This window comes from Geospiza fortis, unplaced genomic scaffold, assembly GCF_000277835.1.
Source record: "Geospiza fortis unplaced genomic scaffold, GeoFor_1.0 scaffold614, whole genome shotgun sequence".
In the NCBI taxonomy this organism is placed as follows: domain Eukaryota; kingdom Metazoa; phylum Chordata; class Aves; order Passeriformes; family Thraupidae; genus Geospiza; species Geospiza fortis.
The window spans coordinates 387032-394244 of NW_005054488.1; the positions used below are offsets into that span (position 1 = coordinate 387032).

At 42.7% G+C, this 7213-nt stretch overlaps 1 long non-coding RNA gene across 1 annotated transcript in view; it reads left to right on the forward strand.

Moving 5' to 3' along the window:
* LOC115948722 overlaps positions 1-5918 on the forward strand; it is a 38337-nt gene extending 32419 nt beyond the window's left edge. Inside the window, exon 3 of the long non-coding RNA XR_004082511.1 lies at positions 5888-5918. This is a non-coding gene — a long non-coding RNA (uncharacterized LOC115948722). The remainder of the gene's footprint in view (positions 1-5887) is intronic.
* The last annotated feature ends 1295 nt before the right edge of the window (positions 5919-7213 follow it).

Consider the following 7213-nt stretch of genomic DNA (forward strand, 5'->3'; position numbering starts at 1 on the left):
GGGCTGTAACACAAACTAAACTGTTCTGCTGCAAATGAAAATCATTTTTGTACCTCAAGGCTTTAAGGATAAGGAAGGTCTTGGTACTGTGGGAAGAAAAAAAGCTAACCCTAATTTTGTCATGAAAAGGGAACACAGTAATAAAAAGAAGGAATCTGTCTTGTGTGTGTATCACAAGGCTCCTGAGCATCAGGACTATTGCAACAGCACTCATTTCAGGTTTGATTACATTATTTTTTCAGGTATAGGCTATTTTAACACCTGTCCCAAGGCATAAGATAGCTTCAGGGAGAGGTGATGGCACCTTTGCACTGGTGGCTCTGTCTGGCAGTGGCTGGTAGCAGGTGCCTGAGGAAGCAGAGAAAATGAATAGGAATAATGCTTCAGAAAACTCTGTCTCCTGAAATGGAGCAGAGATAGCTGCAGGGAGAGGTGATGGCACCTTTGCACTTAGGGCCAAATGAAGTTTTAAAAAAAATCTATTTATGTAACTGATTGCTTACTGACCCCTTTTAAATGTTCTCATTGCAGCCACCAGGGAAATGAGCTCCCCAATCCAGTCAGTTTTGTGAAGTCTTCGTAATTGTTTGGTTTGGCTCTATTGCAGATAATTTCACTTGATGTCCCCTGTTTCTTATAGCTAATGTGAGATGGTTAATGGTCATTTCTTATTTACCTCCCCGTCTCACTGCTGAGTTGGCAGAACCTTGTTGTATTGTTGCTCAGTCACGAGTCTTGCAAGGGAGAGCCTTAACCTGCCTAATTGTCCTTCCACAGAAGGAGCTCTGATCATCTACTCCACCTTTCTGCTTTCTAAAACACACAGTATGCTTATTCTCAGAGGCTGGATCTGTACAAAGTGCCCAGGAGGAGGCTGAGCTGAGCACTGACATGGTCATATGTGTGGTTCTCTCTTTGAACTCACAAGCTTTTTTTTTTTTTGCTTTTTTTTTCTTTCTTTTGACCAAAAGTGAGAGATTAACTGATACTGATGTATGCAGTATGCAGCCTTTTGAGTATGCACAGTGGTGCTCCTTTGTTGTCATCTTATTGCAAAAGTCCCATACCTTCTGGGTGATTTCTCATGTGCAGCTCCTCACAGCACAGACTCCTTCTTCACAGCACAACCAACAAACTCCAACTCTCTCCTCACCCAGCTAACCCACTCTTTTGTAGCACTTGTCTTCTTATTGGACACAGCTGTTTGGTTTTGTGATAAACACCAAAATTGCTGAAGGTCACCATAGCTCTTAAAATTCAGAGGATGAGGGATCACAGCTCAGACATCTTTCTATCAGAATAAAGATTCAGTGGTGATCCCTCAAAAGCTAGTACCTCCAAAAAGGGTTGAAAGGAGTCCTTCCAAAACTGTTCTTTTTACTCTGCCGAGTGTGGCTGGGGTTTGATAGTTGTCAATTGATTGCCAGGGCTTTGCTGAAGTGAGCAATTAGGGTAGATGTGCTGGAAAGCCAATGAGTTGCTTGTAAATAAGATGCTAAGGTGTAGAGAAGGATAAAGTTTTCTAGCAGACAAGGAAATCTTCATCCTTTCTATTGAAGGGAACCTTCCTTTTAAACTCAGATTTCAGCTATCGCATGGGTGATTGGAGACAAGGCAGTGCCAAAAGTTCTCAGAGCCAAGGATGAATCAGGAAGAGTTTTACCAAAAGTAGATTTTTTTTTCCTATATAATTATTAAATTAAATAGAAAAAAGTCAGCTTTTTTTTTCTATTTAATTATCAGTTTATGAACCTGCACAGCTAGTCTTCATACAGGTATTTTTCTTCAGATTATTGTTAAGTGTAACACTCAAAGTAGTCTAGTTCAAATCTGCCAGAAGTAGTCACTGAAACCAGGGAGCAATTATGTGACAAGACTGGGGCTCTTTACTTTCTTTTCATTACCATTTTCACGTCATCATTACTCTTCGGATATAATCGATAGGTACAGTTTGATTTGTATTGTTGCATTGTGTTTTTAAAAATAGATTCATGTTTTATATCACCTAACCTACAGTGCAATGAAACATATTTCATTAATTGAAAACATAAAACCCTAAAAAACTTTCTGCCTTCTAATAGTACTTTCCTACTGTTAATTTTCCACTTTGCAAAGATACCTGTGAGAAGGAATCACACAGTTAATTCAGTCCTGCCTATCTGCTGGCTGCTGTTTTGGCTAATGCGTTAAAAACTTACTTTTGTGATTCCTTCTAGGCTGCTATTTATTAAGGGATTAAGAATGGTCTTTTGAAGTGAACAGCATGTATGCAGTAAACCATTTAGTTCAATTTAAATGAAAAAGAATGAAAGAAGTGCTGTTAGCCTTGCTCTTTGAAGATGTTTGGATTCAAACTTTTGGTCTGAGGTATTACTGTATTATTTTTTTTTAGTAGTGTGCCCTGGAAGCAAAACAAATTTTGAGGATTTTCTTTTACCTTTTTATATGAAAATTCTCTTCTTCAAAGAGAAAAGTAGCTGAGGGACAGGCAGTGCTTGTGCACAGCTCACAGTTGTGCTACATGAGCACGATCTGTGCAGCTGTGCTGTAGCAGCGACAGTGCTGTGGAGCCTGCGTGGCTCCTGTGCCCGGGGAGCAGGGGGGCTCTGGCCCCATCCACACTGCTGGTGCCTGTGGGATGCGTGTGCAGCTGCATCTCCAGGCCCTGCAGAAACAGGCCCTTCTGGGGCAGTTTTGAGATGAGTGATCCTGGAAGCAAACCCGGTGGTTTTCTGGTGTTGGAAACCCTCTGAAGACCCTTGCCCATAGCAGAGATGCATGCTAGGCTATCGTCTGCCCCTGTGGTACAAGGGAAGGTGGTGCTAGAGCTTGCCTATGTTGTCCTGGGCCTGGGAGGTCTCTGTCCCTGCAGCCTGTGGAAGGTGGCAGCATCTGCAGGTTTTGGACACGTGGGTTTGTTACCTTCACCGTACCATGGCTATCGTCACTGCTTGTGGTAAGGACACAAGTGATGAGTCAGAGCACCAGTAGTGTCCTGGCTTACTAGCCTGGCAGACTTGTTTAAATTGAGTAGGCCCAAATAAATAGTTGAAGTACACCAAGGATTGCTATCGGGCCTTCTGTGAGGGTCACCCTTCCCAAATGGCATTGCATATTCTTCTGTGTTCCTACTAGGTGATTGTGGTGACTGGAAACACTGACTAAGAAGCTGGAATGGAAGCAGCAACAGTGTGAGGAAAACCACTTTAGCAGAACTTGGGTTATCCTCAAGCTTTCCATTAGCAAGCTGTATTGCATACTTGGCACAGACACTCATAATGCAAGGAAAAGCACCAAAAACCCAGTCAGTAGGACAATAACAATAAATTTCCAAGGAAGTGTAAAAGGAAGTGTAAGCTTCCTTTTCATCATGAAGTACTACTTGAGGGATTTTTGTGCACTGGCCTGAAGAAAGCTATATAGAAAACCTGTCAGAAGGACTGAGGGGAGGCTGTCCTTCCCCCTAGGTCTGTGTTTTCCTCAGTGCCTATATCAGTCCTGTTGGGAAGAGCATGAGGAGAACATAACTGTTGAAGTGTGCTTTACTTTCTGGCTGTATCTCCTGGCTACATGGCATAGTAGTTGCTTGAAAGCAAAGCTGTTACTGCAGCTATGCCATGACAGCTCTAGCTGGTCTATAGCTGCACAAACAATTCGGCCTTGACAGACACTGACTCAGCCAGTTAGCTCATTGATGTAAACAGGTCCCCACATATGAAAGGGATTGGCTGAGTTCAAGCTCAGCAAGTGGACCACAGCCAATTCCTTTGAGCCAAGGATGCACCCACATCACTGGGAGCTGGGTGGAGTTGAAACCTTTGTCCAATCAACTCTGTATGACTGGGAGATTTCAAGCCCTTATAGAAGGGGCTGCCCTTCAGTAAACATTGGATGTTGCTGCATGCCCCTTGGTCTGTATGTGTCGCATTCCTGTCTCCACCATCAGCAATGCCATGCGTTATTCACAAAGACAAACAAGTCTCAATGATTTCTGCTTCATGCATTCAGTGATAGCCTGCTGTTGTAATATTTTTTTCCCCACATGGATTCCTGGAAGTTTTCAATTGCTTTTGGTATATCTGGTGATGAAATTCCATGTCCTTGGTGCATTCCTTTTTGAAAAAGATGGGTCCAAATGCTATCGCTGATAAAATTTTTGGCAAAGAGCTATTAAATTTTTTTAGCTGTATAGAAATAGGATGAAAACACTATGTTTAGCCTGCCATGTAAAGAAAGGCTTGATTGATTAGATTGTCACAAAAAAAAAAGCCAGTGTTATGGGTGTAACTCTCCCTGCACCAACCCTAAGATCACTCAGAGTGAAAATACAGAACAATGTCAATGTTATGAGTATAACTCTCCCTGCACCAACCCTAAGTAACATCACTCAGAGTGAAAATACAGAACAATTTGATGGATACTCATTTCACTGCAATGTTCCACCAATATAATTAAATGAAGAATGAAGATTTAAGATGGAAATTTTCCTTGAACCTTAGAAATACAAGGCAAAGGGGGTAGAGCCGGCATTTTACAATCATGCAGAGGAAAGAATAGAAATGAACTGATTTGGAATGGACAGGCTACTTACGTTTTTATCTGGATTCCTGTTTTGCCTCACTGTACTAGAAAATTTTCATTGATGTAGAAAACTTCATTCAAAAAGTGAACTTTTTCTTTATCGGAACCGCTTTCTGTATCATCATCTCCTAAGTGGAAGATTGATTCTATGTTCATCAAAAGATGGTTGTGGATGGAATGGCATTGCTGAGCATAGTTGACTTTGTGGATACAGTGTTGGTGACCAGGTGAAGGATGAGCTGTGGATTGATGGAGCAGCTGTGGCTTGAGCACACCCTCTGTGCTTGCACCTCCTTGCTTTCTGCGAGCAAGAGAAGTCTGTGCCCATCTTTATGCAGATCTGTGATCCCGGTCATAACTGCAGCATTGAGCCCCAAGTAAAGCTACTGCAAATGTGATTGTTTGCCATTAGCTGTCAGAACAGATAGAAGAGTGTTTACAGCAGCATTTGAAAGCTGCAATTGAAGAGCTCTGTTTCCAATTCAGACACAAAGCACACAGGCTTCTTATATTTGCTCAGTATTCCCAATCTACCATTAGACTGTGCCTGTTTCTGTGCAATCTGTTTTGATCTGCCCCCATCTGTTCCAATCTGATGTTTTTTTCCTGAAAAATGAAGCTGGCAGAGTGTGATTGTTGCAAAGGCAATCAATTACTGCAGCTGTAAAAGTGTTCTGCCTGGTGGAGTCAGTGTGTGCTCTTACCAGGCTGCTGCGCTTCCTCCACCCCTTCCCCTTGCACAGGTAAACTGCACTGCCATGGGCTGAAGCCAGCTGTGATGGAGGCAGCTCTGGCTGCTGCAGAATGACAAATGGGAGACTGCCAGCTGTAGTTGGGGGGTTCTAAGGGACTTTGTCAGTGAGAACAGCTACTGGTGGTGTGTGAGTGGGTGAAAACTGCATTTGGGGAATAGCTGTAAGTGGCAACTGTGAAAGAGGGTGGGTGTTCCTCAGCAGGCTGGCCTGGGCCTGGTAGCGCTCAAGTATGGCTTTTACTTGTGAATGAATTGAGGGAAGGGATGGAGAGTACACTTAACAAATTGGCACAATACAAAACTTGGAAGGAATAGAATTCAAAATCAACATCCCCCTGCCAAAGCATCCAATTTTACTGGCACAGTAAATTCAGCAGTTGGACAGGGAGAAGTGTAAGAACAGTATCTGCACAGACACAGGATACCCCATCAGAAGAGAATACTGGGAGTTACAATGCTCTGTTCACCTGAATCCCAATGCCAGTAAGGTCAAGCTTTTATGAAAAGTATTAATATTGCTAAGATGTCTGAGGGAGATTTATATTTCTGCAGGAAAGACGGAGTCATCTGCCCACTCTGCCTGTCATGCTGCCAGATGGAGCCTGGAGTTCAAGCTCTGGTCTAACAGCAGCTTATAAGCCAGGTAAAAGTAGCCTGGAGGAAAGAGACAAGTGGTCAGAGATACATGAAATATGATCTTGCAAAAACTATGTATGCATAGGTTTGCAAATATAAAACAAAACAGGAAGGTTTGGTGAAGACATCAGCTCTCAGATGCAAAAGAGATCTGTGGAGCCCCCAGTAATGATCTGCTTCCCTCCTTATGGTTAGGGACAAGGAATAATGTGCCAGAACTCCTGCGTGAAAGTCTTAGCCAGACAGCAGGAAAAGTGTGCTAGTGATAAGCCCTTTTTTAATCAAAAATAATAGTTTTTGGCTCTTGGGCTGTGCTATGGGCACTGGGCCAGAAGTCACAGAATCATCATAGAGAAGCCCAAATCTGAAGGAACCTTGGAGATCATCTGTCTCAGCTTTTGTGAGAAAGGGAGCCTAGATGAGATTATCTAGCCCTTTGTCCAGTCATGTCTTAAAAACTGCCAGTCGTGGTGTCTCTGCCACATCCTTAGGAAAGCTGTTCATGTGAATAATTTTTCAGACTGTAAAAAAACTTGCTTCTTATATTGTCATGTGCTGCCACATCCTAGCTGGTTCGTGCTAGGCAAAATAACCAGCCCCTGGGTTGACTGACAGGGACCTGCCCAGTCACATCTCTCCCAAGGCTGCAGGCATTTCACTGGCCAGAACCTGAAGGGACGTAGAGATGAAGGTATCCAGAAAGTATCCAGACTGAATCCAATGAGAGTATCCAGACCAGGTTTTTCAAATGCCCTATATAAGGAAGGGCTTGGGAAATAAATTCTCTCGGTTGCCCCATGAATGCTGAGGTGAGTGGTCTTTGTCTCCTGCCCACTCCCCCTCATGAGTCATATTACAATCACGAAATACATGGAGTATGTCCATAGTGTTATGGACCTAGGACTTGCCTAACCCTGCCTCTGAAATAGCAAAAACCTGAATGACATGTACTAAAAAAAGACGGTGTTTTCTAGTTTTGTGGAAAGGAAAATCATATTTTTATAAAATACATCTTTTGTATTAAAGTCTTGGAATTATTTGCCTTTTGCACAAAGAGCAAACTTTGCTGTCTCACAGAGCAGAGTTTTCTAGGAGCTAATATAGAACAAAACCCTTATATGGCATTGGGAGGGAAAGTATCAACAGGTTACTGCTTTGGGCTTCAGATCTTACTTTGGTAGACTCAGAATGTTTCCATTTACCTCAGCAGTAGTTTGGATTTTCTTTAGGTGTTTTTGAGAA